The sequence below is a fragment of the Microtus oregoni genome, unplaced genomic scaffold (genome assembly GCF_018167655.1).
Source record: "Microtus oregoni isolate MIOR12 unplaced genomic scaffold, Mior012 000070F_ref0000104, whole genome shotgun sequence".
NCBI classification, from domain to species: Eukaryota; Metazoa; Chordata; class Mammalia; order Rodentia; family Cricetidae; genus Microtus; species Microtus oregoni.
Genome location: NW_024543977.1, coordinates 920863 through 936276, shown reverse-complemented (window position 1 = coordinate 936276; position 15414 = coordinate 920863).

Below are 15414 nucleotides of genomic sequence, written 5' to 3'. Positions count from 1 at the left end.
TTTGTCCCCTGGAAAAGCAACCAGTGAACTTGCCCACAAAGCCTTCTCTTCAACTACAAATAAGTGTTTTAAAAGCTAGTGATGTGGTGGTTCTATTATCTCTTTTACTTTTTTCCTAAATTGACAACATTCCAGAGGGAAACTACTTGTGAAAACTGACTTTCAAAGATCATGTAATGAATGGACAATAACCCTTAGAAGTAAGCCACTGAGGGATTTCAACTACTTGATAGTACAGGATAATTTGGCCTCTGCATAATTTGAATCAATCACCCAGGTACTCAAAGTGGTCACTAAAGTACAAAAATATGCTAACCAAAGTGTAAAGAATGACCATGGCTGTGTTCCAAGAAAAGTTTATTTTAAAAAATTGCATCAGATAACTGGACAACTTCTGTAAATAAGATTTTTTTAAAAAAAATAGTCATTTGCAAAAAAAAATTAGCTGTGCATTGGTGGCAAACACCTTTAATCCTAGCACTTGGGAAGTAGAGGCAGGCAGATCTCTGTGAGTTCAAGGCCAGCCTGGTCTACAGAGCAAGGGCCAGGACAAGCTCCAAAGCTACACAGAGAAACCCTATCTTGGAAAAACAAATAAATAAAATAGGCGTTTGCTAAAAATTCTGTTGCCCATTGTGTAAGATCACATCTTTGTTAATTTTGCTTATCTATTTCTATGAATTATGAAATTCATATTAAAAAAATGACCAAGAATGGCCTTTCTTGAATTAGTTCTCAGATCCTATTTATTTGGGTAAAGCTTAAGTAGGTGAAAAGGTGGCATGGTTACTAGCTCTTAAAGGGGGAAAAACTAGAAATGACATCATGCTGCACAAAGCACTCGAGAGGAATTTAGAAGATAAGAGAATCAGAGAGGGGAAACATCAAAGGCTGAATTGGAAGGGAATAAAGAGAAGAACAAGTGTAAGTAACAAAATGTATGTGAGGGAAATTGACTGATGCCTGTTGGCAGCTCTTTACACCAAGACCAGCATACAAGCTTGTTCCTCTACTGCCACCTTCAGCCCTTCTAGCAGGCTGACTCCCTTTGTGCAGTGTGCAGCCAGGAGTTTAAACTGTCCAGGTTGCAACCCCTCTGAGAGCTATTTCTGCTTTTTATTTTAGCTACATCCTGATGGAATCCACAGAAGTTTAAGAATAGCAGGACTTTCGTAAGTGATCTTGACAAATGAAAGATGAGATTAAAGCCCGAGACTACTGGGGAGATGTGGGTGCTGGCAGTGAGGAAGCAGCAAGCAGAGCTGGGGTTATGGTTCTGAGGACAGAGGTGTTTTAGAGATGGAGCAGCGTGCCATCAACTGCAGACTTCATTTGTGCTGCAAGCAGCTAGGCAACTCCACAAAGCATGAGGTGGATCACCAGGCTTACCGAATATGACTGGAATCTGGAGCGGTGGCATACAAGCAGTGTTACAGAAGGGCAAAATCTCTGGGTAGATCTAAACTAGAGAAACAAGGTCTGACTGACTCTTTCATTTTCTCAGCATGGCCAGGGACTTGGCAATAAGTTGCCAGAGCTATAACCGTGCATACATTACACAGATCCATTCTCTGCATTGCACACACCTATTGAGCAGACCGGGTTCACTGAGGGCCAGAAATGTCTCTCATTATTGTAAACTTAACATTTATCAAACCAACTCCCAAGAATGTATACTCAATGGGTCCATGTTAAAATGAATTATTTCCTTTTGACGTCAAAAGGCAGAATTTTCAAAGTACAAGTGATTGCCAATTTACTGAATGAAGATCAAGAACCCACCGTCTCTGGAGACTCTTAGAGAGCCTCCTGTTGGTTGTTTGCAGCCTAAAGACACCCTTCCTCACTTCAGTGTACTGTCTGAATTCCTCTGTTCACCAGACTCCAAAGAAATGGTCAAAGATTTATGCTAATTATGAGGGTGGTGGGTACCTTTCATTACACACTGAGTATAAGTCTTCCCCCAATTGATATGTTTGCTGCCTGGAATTGAATAGGAAATTCATTGGCATCCCTCGAGGGCATCTATTCCTGGAAGGACATCCCTGGTCCAGTGGTGGGTAGACAATTGTGATACATAACATCTAAATCATTCACAAAATGAAATACCTTTATTTGTGAACATAACACTGTATAAGATAAGCATAGTGTTTTCACCAACCTAAGTCACAGTATAATACAACCAAGTCGCTGAGATAAGGAAAACCAGAAAAATCAATGGCGTAATGTACATCAAGAAATAGCCATGTTTTCCCTGTCCCTAAGCAAGGGATACCTAAGTTTTTCTCTCAGGGTTAAAAAAGATTCACTTATTAAACACATGTATAAATCTTTATTACTTGGATTAGAAGTCACCTCTTCCAGAAACCCCTGCTTGACCCTCTTCTCCCTTCCCCTAGTTGGATGTGTACCTTTCATTGGCCACATCATCCTCATCATAGTGCAGTGAACAACATTGGTCCTTTGCCTCCTACATCAGCAGGTGACTTCTTCCAGAGAAGGACTGACTTCCTTTCTTCTCTCCTTCCTTTTCCATTCATTCCTTTTCTCTTGCCTTCCTTTTCTGGGCGTTTAACCCAACTGTTGTGAATTCTAGGATTCTACCACTGAACTACACTACCAGACTAAGGTATCATTCATTGATAGAGTTTAGAATTATAGAAATCACAAATTCAATTCTAGGAAATATGGTAATGTCTCAACTCTTTTAGTCAATTCAACCATGCAGAAAAGTGTGATATGTTCATTGCACTTGGCTGTGGGCCCTGGGCACTGTGGGGAATGTCAAATGCTACAGAAAACAGGGATAGGTATCTGACTTTCTGTCTTTGTCTTGGTCTGTGTTGTTATTGCCGTAATAGCATAGCCCAATGAGGTGGTTAATATGGATTGTCAATTTAATGGGATTTATATTCACTAAGGAAACAAACCTCATAACATGTCTAGGAGGGTGCGTCTAGACTGGATTAGTTAAGGAAGACCCACCCTACATGTAGCTGGTACCAACCTGTGGGCTGAGGGCCTGGGCTGAATAGAAAGAAGAAAGGGAGCTAAGCACTGCTCCCTGATTAATGATACAATGTGACTGCTACCTCAAGTTCCTGGTGCCATGGTGGACTATGTCAACTCAAACTGTGAGCCAAAATAAGGCCCTCGTACCTTAAGTTGCTTCTAGCTGGGTTTTGTTCACAGCAACAGGCAAGCAACTAAGGCACCTAATTTTTGTTTGGCTTTTGTTAACTTGACACAAGCTAGAGTCATTTGGGAAGAAGAACTCTCAATTGAGAAAATACCTCCTCAAGATTGGCCTATAGGCAAACCCGTTGGAATTTTTCTTAATTAATGATTGATGTGGGAAGGTCAGTCCCACTGGGGGCAGTGCCCCACTCCCCACCTGGGGAAGGCAGTTCTAGATAGTATAAAGAAGGTCTAAGCAAGTCATGAGGAGCAAACCAACAGGCATCATTCCTCCATGGCCTCTGCTTCAGGTCCTGCCTCCAGGTTCCTGCCTTGAGTTCCTGTCCTGACTTCCTTCTGTGAGGAAGAATGACTTAGGAGCCAAGATGAAATAAGCCCTTTACTCCCCCAAGTTGCTTTTGGTCATGGTGTTTTGTCACAGCAATGGAAACCCTAACAAGACACCTACACTAGGAAATGTGTAAAGAAGGGATGTTCCTCTTATAGTTCTGGTCTGTGAGTGCCTATCCACTGGTACAGGAGAGCACAGCATGGCAAGTAGGTTTTGTTGTTAGTCAGTTCTTTCATCAGCATAACCAAGGACTAAACAAATGCTAAAGAGGAAGGATTGACTTTGGATCATGGTCAACGAACTTTCGGTCCATCTGTCAGCTAGGATGTGGTACAACAAGCAGCCAAATTGTAGAGAAAGCCTTGTGTTGTATTCTGCCTTCTTTCTCTTTTTCCCTCAGTCTCTAGGATGGTGTTACTCACACTAGAGGCAACTATAGTTACTGTCCCATAAGTTAATTAGCTACAGAGACATCCTCACAACCACACCCAAAAGGGAAGTCACTAATCTCCTCAATGTTTCTCACTCTTATCAAATTGGCTATCAAGACTGACCATCATATCCACAGAAGAAAAAACTGTAAGGGGCTGCAATCAGTTTGTAACTAACTGCTTGTTCTTATGATAGCTAGCTCACTCTTGTGAGGACATCATTAATCTACCCTCACGACCTAAGTATCCCTTATCTGTGAAAACTATACCGGGGGGTGGGTAGTATGGAAACAGAGAAGCCAACTACATCTCTGAGCAACACATCTAACAGCCTTGAGCATGGCAGAAAATGAAAGAGCAAGTGGGTGTATGCAGAAAACAGACCTGCCTTATACCTCCCACTCTGATGGTAACCAATCAACCCCTTAAGTGGGAGGAGTCACTCCGGAAAGGCTCCAGTCATGAAAGCTCAGCCCAAGACCTAGATGCCTCTTCGTGGGCCCCATCTCCCAACACTGCTGCAGCTAAGAGTCAAGCTTCTGGTCTGCTGGAGAGAGGCGATGTTAAAGTCATAGCCCTTGCCCCTCACCTCTGCAAACTCACATCAAAAACTATGGCTCACGATGAGTTTGGGAGGGGACATTCATGCATAGCAGTCTTTCTTCTCCCAGGGTGTGGGTTCCCTCCAGGTTCCTGAGCCACCTCCCAAAAGTTGGGGCTACAGAAGAGAAGTGGAGGATCTGCTGTGCTCCCCCTTGCTTCAAGGTGAAAGTGACCTTGAAACAGGTCCCTTGTGACATCTAATGGTTCAAGGGATAATTATTGCTATGTGCTCTTTATATCTAGAGAGTCTATCTGTGTGTCTTTCTGTCTCTGTGATAAAGTATCCTGGATAAGGCAGCTTAATGGGGAAGAATTAATTTTGGATCACAGCTCCAGGTCAGAGCCCATTACAGCAGAGAAGTTATAGTGGCAGGAACTTGAGGGAGCTGGTTGCATTGTTTCCATAATTAGAAACAGAGGGCAATAATGAGTGCACCCTAGTGCTCAGCTTGCTTTCTCCACTTTTCTCCAGTCAGGATTCCTGGTCCAGGAAATAATGCCACTGACAGTGAGTGGCTCTTTCCATTCATCCAACAAAACCAATCCCCTACACAAGGCAGAGGCCAATCTTTCAGGTCATTCTAGATTCAGCCATGTTGACTGTTGACAGTCCCCATCGCAGGTCCTGTAGTCACTCAAAGGCATGCAGTTTTTGTATAATGGCAATAGGTTGGGGGTCCTTTGTCATCTTTGATTCTTTTCTTTCTCAAAAAAAATAGTGGGATCAGGAATGGTGTTGCAAGCTTTTAATCACATAAATCAGAAGACAGAGACCACCGTGGTCTATATAGCAGATTCCAGGCCAGCAGGAAACAATGAAAACCTGTCTCGAAAACTATAAAATAAATAGTAATTCAAAGAATAGAAGATTTGAAAAGTCATTCATCTCATCTTTTAGATGAGGTGTGACTGCATAAAGGGTGTTGCCTACCATGTTCTTGCTTCATCTTTCTGCCAAACCAATAGTTATGCTATCTGCATGCATCCTCTTGAAGTTAGACTAAGCCTGTAGAACTGGAAAAGCTAATCTTCTAAGTTGGTGTAAATAACAAGATGCTGTTTCTAAAGAAGCAAAATGGATACTTGAATATGTATAAGGGTGGATAAATCTACTGAATCTTCCCTCAACTCCTAAGTATCAATAAAAATGATAACAGGGGGGCAGGAAGACGCTCAGTGAGTAAAGGCTCTCACTCTGGAGCCTGGTGCCCTGAGTTCCATCTCTAGGACCCATGTGCAGAAGGAGATAACTGGCTTCTGAAAATTGTCATCTGATATCCACATATGTACACACACATACACTATGATAAATTTCTAAAGAAAATGGGGTATGTTTAGCTATATGTGGAATTATAAAGAACAGTGGGCCTACAGATTTCTATGGGCAGAGGTTCCTTCCAACATGGTCAAAACTCCAGTGCTATTTTGTCTCTTTTTCATTCTGTTTTAAGGACAAATTAGTTCGTAAGAGAGAAACACAGCACTTGACTATTGTTTTCCTAGTTATGATTATCAGTTTGTCTTTTGGACAGGTTGTAGCACTAGATCAATATCCTGAAATCTAAAGTGTTTCACACGGCGATGTGCAGACGGAAGACATTTAGTAGCTACCTATTGAAAGTAGATGTGTTCAGTCAAGAGTCTGAAAATAAAAAGTTTAATACAAGCAAAAGCACAAAGCAATTTCAATGAGCATATATGATATAATTAAAAAGCAAACTTGTTTTTTATGATGGTTGTTTTGGCTCTATTACTGCCTAAATCATTTACTTTCTAACCCAGGACTGTTACTTGAATAGCTAAGCATGCAGAAGTAAGCAAATGGATTTCATTTTCCTGGAATCAGAGAGTTGAGAAACCTGAAGACCTATTATGTGTAACAGCACACTGAGGGGTGCGGAGATAGCTTAATAAATAAAATGCTTGCAAAGCAAGCGTGAGAACTTGAGTTTGAGCCCCATAACCTATGTAAAGAAAATGGAAGCATGGTGCCCAGGGCTGGAGAGGCAGAACCAGGATGGTCCCTGGAATTTGCTGGCCTACTTGGTCATTTATAGGTCACTGAGAGAACCTGCCTCAGAAAAAGTGATTAATGCCTGAGAAATGGCAGCAAAGGTTATCTTTTTGCCTTCATATGAATATGCACATGTGTGCACCTGAACATACGTTCATACATGAACACACACAAGAAAGCACAGAAAGTCTCATTGTGATGGTGCACACTTGTAATCTCAGTACTTTGGGAATTATCTTTGCACATCCTCTCTCCACAGTTGCTAGGCAATGTGCTGTAAATTTCAAGAAACAATGTGGCCAGATGCCTAGAAAGCGTTATCGTGATCCTGTCTGCGGAGTGACCGGGCTCACAATGTTATGGAAAGTTATTGCATGGGAATTCTCAATAGCAAGAGCACTGGAACGTCCTGACCTAGTACAGTCTCTTCTTGTTCAGACTAACCCTGCTCATGATGGAAGTAAACTCTTCCCATAACTATAAAGTATTAGGAAATTTTCTGGTAAACAGGTTGAACTTCAGAAGCCTTCAGAAATTAAATAACAGCAAAGACCACTTCGAGTCAAGAATAAAAACAAGGGTTAAGACAACAGGGAATGAATTCCAGGGAGAGGTAACTGTCACAGTGACTTCGGGATCTCAGAGCAAATCCATTTGAAAGTGTGTTTGGGTGGAACTGCTTCTGTGAGGTGTAGCAGAGAAAAGCCTTTGGAGCCGTGGGATCATCAACTCCTTCATGAGGGGTCACGTCAAGAGAAGGTAACATCAGGACCTGAAGTGGCTATGTAGGGTGACTTGTTGCCCTCCCTTACCCAAGGCTCAGATGGACTCTCTGGAGGCTCAGTCACGTGACAGTGAAAAAACAATACTGGTAGCGCCAACGCAGCAGCTCTTTCAGCCACCTGGTTTGGATCCTTTGTGATGGTCCGGACCTGGCATGGTGAGGCTGATGGAATGTTCCCAGCACATTCTGCCAAGCTGCAGTGGTCAGGTGACAGACACCCAAACTGAAAACAGTGGCCATGGCAACATTGCTAAATATATATCTGGAGGAGGCATTACGATGCTTTGATTAGAGAGACTGGTTTGAAAAGGGATCTGTCCCTGTATTTAAAGAGTAAAAAGGGCATTTTTGCCACATGTGGATACGGATTGAGAGTGTAGCAAAAAATGAGAGCACCCAGAGTCTTGAGTGGCAGAAAGTAGCACCCTCCAGAGCCTGTGCAAGCTCGGGCTTGGGCTTGAAGGCTTGCCAAGGAAGGGGTGACTTGCTGGAAAACAATCTGTAGATTGCTCCTCCCTTTCCTGGCCTCACCCTAGGAGACCCCCTGCATCCTAGGAGAGCCCCTGCATCAGCCACCCACTGCTTCCCAGCTTTTTCTTCCCTGCACAGATCAGCCTGCCTGTCCTGGCATTTATCCCACCGAACCCCAGCACCTGACTGCCACTCTTGGCTGATGATGTCATTGAAAATGACTCATTCCATTTTCTCTTCTAGGTAATAAATAATATTGCTTTAACTTTGGACTAAGTCTGGGCCAGGCATTGTTCTAATGTCTTTACTGTTATACATTAATAATATTAATAATAATAATATTCAGAAAAAGAAACTGAGGCATGGAGAAATTCTATATATATGGTATAAAAATATATGTAGAGGTAGAGGTTAAATCAATGTATATTTGACTTATCATGTTTATATAATTTGCTATGGCAATGCATATGCTACTTAAGTATTATTAGTACAGTGGCACTATATATAATTTATGCATATATACACACTCACACACATGTACACACACATTACTGAGAACTGGGGTAATCCAAAAAAATGTTATAGCATTGGGGATAATTTTCATGTGACTTAAAAGAGGAGAATGGGGCTATCGCTGACCTATAGATTACCTACAAGTAAAACTCTAATGTGGATAGCAGTTAATTCCACCTGCACACGCCACAAAGGCAAGTCTGAGTGTCTGTCTGCTCCTAAGTTTTCCCAGTGGTGAAAGGCAAGTACGTCACACAGGTCCTGGCAGTGCATGTACACCATCAGCTGGTGAAAGACAAGGAGTGCGGCACACAGGGCCTGGCAGTGCATGCACACCATGAATCCCAGCACTCAGGAGGCAGAGACGGAAAGATCTCTGTAAATCTGAGGCCAGCCTGGTCTACAGGGCAAGTTCCAGGACAACAGGGCTTCACAGAGAGAAGGAAAGAAAACAACAACAAAGAAATGCGCCTTCAAGTGCATGCTTCATACTAGTTCCCAGGGAGGATGCTTAGCCGGTCACAAGCTTTAAATAACAATTCATAAATTGTTTCCCAAATCTATCTCAGTTCATAAAGGTCACAGAATGACAATGATGTCCTTTTCTATCATGTATTGAAGGGCATCTTTGTAACACATCCATCCTTCTGCATCTGAGGGTCTTGTTGGAAGATGCCGGCAACTAAATACCAAAATAATTGGAAAACAATTCCTCCATGATGAATATGTAAGGATTTTATTCTTGTGTTTATTCCCCAGTCACTTTAAAACCAAAAAATTACACAACATTTACACTGTACTGGGCATTATAAATAACCCTAAAATGACTTAGTCTGTGGGAGATGCTCATGGCTTCTGTGTGAACGTGACATGACTCTATATAAGGAACTGATGTAGCCACGGATTTTGGTGTCCATTAGGAGCACAGACTCAATCTCTCATGGATCTCAAAGAATTGCTATGTAAAATAATCCAAGCCATATTAACATATGCTTATTTAGTATGCCATCCACTCTTAGTGTGAATATTCACCAGTTAAGTATTTGGGGCTTGAGTAATAATTTAGCTAAAAATATTTTTATTCATGCTACAGAAAAAAATAATAATAGACACTTCTAAGTTCTCGGCACTGTAACTCCAAAATAAAAAGATAAAATAGTGAGTGAATAGCAGAAATAAAATAATTTATACCCTGTGGAGGCCCAAAAAGGCCTATTTCCACCTTGACCAAAGGTCAGAGAGTTGGGATGCTTACTAGTTCCTTCAAGGTTATTGTGCTCTACCTCAGACAAAGGTACCACCAAGTTGTAAATCAGAGAGTTCTGCTCTCTCTGGGTTACCGACAACAGGCGTGGCTAATGGCCAGACCTTGTGCTCCAGGAATAGAGAAGTAGACCTGTTCCTACCTCAAACAAAAGTCTAAGGAAACAACTAAGTTCCAGTTCCCATAATGGAAATAACTTGGGATTCCACCCAGGGAGTGGTTTGCCTACAGTGTTTTGGTCTAGGGTGTGAGTGTGACTTGATTTGTTTTGTTCCCACAACAGACTGTTTAACTATGAATGAACATACCTTCAACTGGCTCGTTCCTTTTCTGGTATCATGTTAATGCAGTCTTTTGTCTTTCTCCAACCTTTTGGGATCAAGGGTGTGTTAAGCAATTGGAAATTAAATGCAAGTGAATTTTCAGTACCTACTGAAAAAGTCCTTCCCAATACTATCCTATATGTTTCTCGGTTTTATTATTTTCATTCATGTCTTCATATTCTTTATTATATTTCTAAATCCTCCTGACTATTAACCTTCATCAGGAGACAGAGACAGAGACCCACATTAGAGCACCAGACTGAAATCTCAAGGTCCAAATCAGGAGCAGAAGGAGAGAGAGCACAAGCAAGGAACTCAGGACCGCGAGGGGTGCACCCACACACTGAGACAATGGGGATGTTCTATCGGGAACCCACCAAGGCCAGCTGGCCTGGGTCTGAAAAAGCCTGGGATAAAACCGGACTAGCTGAACATAGTGGACAATGAGGACTACTGAGAACTCAAGAACAATGGCAATGGGTTTTTGATCCTACTGCACGTACTGGCTTTGGGGGAGCCTAGGCAGTTTGGATGCTCACTTTACTAGACCTGGATGGAGGTGGGTGGTCCTTGGACTTCCCACAGATCAGGGAACCCTGATTGCTCTTCGAGCTGATGAGGCAGGGGGACTTGATTGTGGGAGGGGGAGGGAAATGGGAGGCGGTGGCAGGGAGGAGGCAGAAATCTTTAATAAATAAATAAATTTTTAAAAAAAGAAAATAAATAAATAAATCCTTGTGCCCTTACCCTGACAAGAGGTATTTTGTCGAGGCTGGTCCCCAACAACACCCCCTTTTCTATGAGGAATTGACCTACATAAATAAGTGTCTTAGAGTTCATTGATTTTGGATAACTCTGTAAACACTTCCAACCCTTAAATATAATGGAGTTGGTTCTTATGATACTAATGAGTTTAGAATGAATTTTAGCTCTCCAAAATCTCTAAAGTCTGGGTCAAAAAATGGAAAACCAGTCAAGCAATGCTCTTAGCAATACCTTCACCACCCCAGGCATCATCAAACACACACACACACACACACACACACACACACACACACACTTTTGCGTAAGCAAAAGAGTGGTCACCAACCCAGCTGGAGAAATGACAGCAAAACCTGTTCTTATGTAACAGACAAGGCACACCTTCCCCAGTTACATAATGAAGCATATTTGGCAGGAAGTATAAGAAGGCTGGATTACCATGATCATTTGTAAGTATCCCAGCGGGTAGAGAAGGAAGAACAAGCATCTAGGCTGCTGGTTCATCAGATTCAAACACTGGGGGAGCACACTCTAACGTACATGCCTGAATCAGCAACCACCAATCACATGAGGGCCTGTTTCAGGGAAGACCTTAATCCTCAAATTTTATTTTCTTGACTTTTTCCTTCAAATGCCAATCTCAAAAAAAAAAAAAAAAAGTAAGCCCTGAAGATATGGCTTAATGGTAGAACTCTTGTCTAGCAGGCAAAGGTCCTGGGTTCTATCCCTAGCACCATAGAAAGCAGTGAGTCTTCACACACTGCCTTAGCTTCCTTAGCCTCCATGGTCTCTAAGCTTCCACTGAACTAGTCTTTCTTTTCATCAGCAAACCCAGTTATCACTTTCTGAATCTTCATCCTACCTTGTGAGGTATTTGTTTGTTTTCCTGTCTACCTTGTCTTCTTAAATTCCCCCACAGACCTATGGTAGAGCTTACAGACAAATGAAGCAGGGTCTGAGCTGGGGTCCCAGACAACTGTACATTGTTATGGGGACACTTGCAGCAGATTAGCCTCCTGCATCTCAGAATCTATAAACGTGAGGAAGTCATTATCTACCACCAGGAGCCTGTTAGAGATTCATGAACCGAATCCATGGGAATCATCGATTGCTAGACGGCTTATCAGTTGTTCATCTCTTTTATCCCTATAGCCCTGCTTGTTTCCAAGAGAATACAGCTCCACAATTTGTACTTGCCTTGAGCATACCTTCACCTGAACATCCTGCTCAACTTGTCCAGGGCACTTAAGCCTTTTCTTCACCCAGCTCTTTTGGGATAAATGACATCAACTCTTTTCCATCACCCAGCTTCCAAAAACCATGAAATTAAATGAGGATATAAGACCTAGGGACTTAGAACTGGAACATTCCTGAAGGATTTATCCCTGTCCAACAGCCACAGCAACTTTCTAGCATCCAGGAGGTTCGGTGCGAAGAATCTCCCTCCAGACACTTAGACCACTGCAGACCCCACACCAGAAGCTATGAATTACCTATCGGCTTGAGAAGGAAGTGATGGGCTTTTCTCCAGATCTAGCAAATCACGAGGTCTAATGCTGTCTAGTTAGTTCAAGTGCACCCAAACATTGGTGTAAAGAGCCTGCTATCTGGGACCTTAAGAGAAGACAGATATCTAAATAGTTGTGTAAATAAGCATTTGTAATTTAAATCAATTAATCCAAAAATGTATTAAATAGGAAACATCTTAGTACATGTCATTGTACTCTAAGAAGTTCAGACATGATTTTGGTGTTTTGGAAACTAAAAATATTGGAATATTTGTTATTTTTAAGGACAGAATCCCGCCAGGCAGTGGTGATAAACCCAGTAGCTGGCAGCAGAGGCAGGCAACTCTCTGTATGTCCAAGGCCACCCTGGTCTACAAAGTGAGTACCAGGACAGCTAGGACTGTCAGAGAAGAAGCCTGTCTTGAAAAGAAAAAAAAAAAAGAATCTTGATGTATGACCCAAGAAAGCCTTAAACTTGTGATTCTCCTTCCTTTATTTTGTAACTGCTGGGATCATAGGTGTACCCCACAATGCCCAGAAAAATTACATTTTGCATTTCTAAAGATAAAATATTTAGAAAAGGACTTTTAAAAATAACTTTCTTGATTATGAATTTTTTTTTTTTTTTGGTTTTTCGAGACAGGGTTTCTCTGTAGCTTTGGAGCCTGTCCTGGAGCTAGCTCTTGTAGACCAGGCTGGCCTCAAACTCACAGAGATCTGCCTGCCTCTGCCTCCCGAGTGCTTAGATTAAAGGCATGGGCCACCACTGTCCGGCCTGAAAAAATGCTTTTAAGGGAACAAAAAGTAACTTTATTCTAAGGTTTCTGCTGGGATCCGAAATATTGTGGAGGCAGACGCACTAGGCACATAGTGCCCACTGGTGAACAAACAGAATGGTAGGCTATAACAAAAAGCTTCAGAGCAATGCAAGAAAACATGTAAGCACGGCCTGCTGCTGCTTATGAAGCTTGTCTTTTCAAAGAGTTATTAACCAAGATAAAAACGAAGCCCTTCAAAAAATTTTACTCTTTAAAATCATTCCAGGGGGCTGGAGAGATGGCTCAGAGGTTAAGAGCATTGCCTGCTCTCCCAAAAGTCCTGAGTTCAATTCCCAGCAACCACATGGTGGCTCACAACCATCTGTAATGGGGTCTGGTGCCCTCTTCTGGCCTGCAGGCATACACATAGACAGAATATTGTATAAATAATAAATAAGCATCATTCTGGCCAGTTATTACCAAGCTCTGGATCAGAGAGCGTGAGTGAACACGTGACGCTAAAGGAAGGCCAGTCTTCCGTAGCTTTCACCCACCTTCCAAGGCTGCTGACTTGCAGTTCCTGAACAGGGGCTGCAAACACCCGGGATGTTTCCTCTCGGCTCTCCTGGCTACGTTAGCTATGGGACCCTCCACAACCAAATGCTAAACACTGAGGGAAAAGGTATTTACTATGGTGTATATAATAACGACCCAAGAAATACCTCTGATTTCCTAGTCTGGTTTAGTTTTTTATCTTGAAGTTTTTATTTTGAGAGATGATATCGCTGTAGATTGTTCTTTGCATCCTGATCTGTCAGTCACAAATTCAGAGAGTGCCTAAGAAATTAATTATGGCTTCTTTTTTCCTTGTCTTTCCTTTTCCCAGTATGATAATCTATTATTTTTCTCACGTTCTGTGAAATACCTTCTGTGTCTGGGTGTAAAGCTCCTGTCCCATGCATGTTGCTTCACTCTGCAATCTACAGCTGCCTCTGTCTTCCCAATGCCTCCTCAAGTATTTGTTTCTAGTCTATCCAAACAACAACCTGGAATTTCTTGTCAGGCCAAAATCTTTTGCATTTCTTTAACTGTTTAATAGTGATCTTTAGAATGATTTTTTTATGACTGATTTCCCCCATTGTTATTAGTTTTTAAGTAAGAATGTAAAGCTATGTCTTCAAAAGACATGATTGGGCCACAGCCTGGACGGATGCATCCCAGTGAGAGAGGACTTGTTTAATATGCAGGAGTCTCTAGGTTCAGCTTCCCAGCACAGCAAGCAAAACCTGCAACAGTAAGAATAAAACAACAACAATTAAGAGCCAGTCAAAATTCCAACACGGAAGAGGGAAGAGAGGCCTCACTCTGAGCAGAGGAGCTGCTGGCATTTGGTGGGTGTTGAGAGAGGCAGAATCGGTTTGCTGCAGGGAGGTCCCACACACAACCATACGGGCAGTACTAATTGGACTCAGTGGTTAATGGGAATAAAAACAGAAGGCATGAGTTCGGAAGGGACACAGTGAGGAGGGTGATCTGAAAGGAGCTGGCAGAGTGACCTGGGGAGGAGGTGTGACGAAAATATATGTATGTATGTATATATGCATATGCCAAAATTCCGGAACAATAAGAAAAAATATATTCTAAAAAAGGAAACTAGAGATGTCTCAATATTCCCCCTACACATAAAACAAATGGACACAAAATATTCAAGTTTTTAGTTCCCTATTAAACAAACACGTACTAGTTTTATTCTGTACTCCTCAGTTGTATTGATATAAGTGACCCCAAGTTTGTGATTTAAAAAACTAACAAAAATAAAACTTTTGCAGAGAGGAACTGATATTCATCCCGAAAAGTAACCAAACAGTTGATCAGGTTCCGTCAGAGCTGTCTGTCTTTCCTGTCACCATGTGTCAGCCGGACAAGACAACTCTCGACAGATGGGAAATTACCTAAGAGAAAGTCTCTAAATTAACATAACTGTGTCTGTGACAGTAAAGACCGGCAAGATGAGGAGCAGTGGGGCTGCAGAACCAGTCACATGGAAGCATGACGGTGTCTACACACTACTGTTACTTATTTATGTTCTTTCAGGGCACAGTTTTCAGTGCCAAGAGCCAAAAAAGAGCACTCAGTGAAATTAGCCAAACTGAAAAATATCATCAAATCAAAAAGGGTTAGACATTAAGTTTGATGACCAGAGTGAGTAAGCTTGGCAGACTTTTGAGAGCAAAAGGGCAGGTATATGTATCAGGAAATCGCACACACACACAGAGACACAGACATAAGTTTGCCTCAGCTTTTCAACAAAAAGTAGACTGAACAGCTACCCTTTCATAAAACACATTCATGAGTGAGTGTGTGTGTGTGTGTGTGTGTGTGTGAGAGAGAGAGAGAGAGAAAGAGAGAGAGAGAGAGAGAGTCTTCAATTTAAAAATAACAATGTCCCAAAGC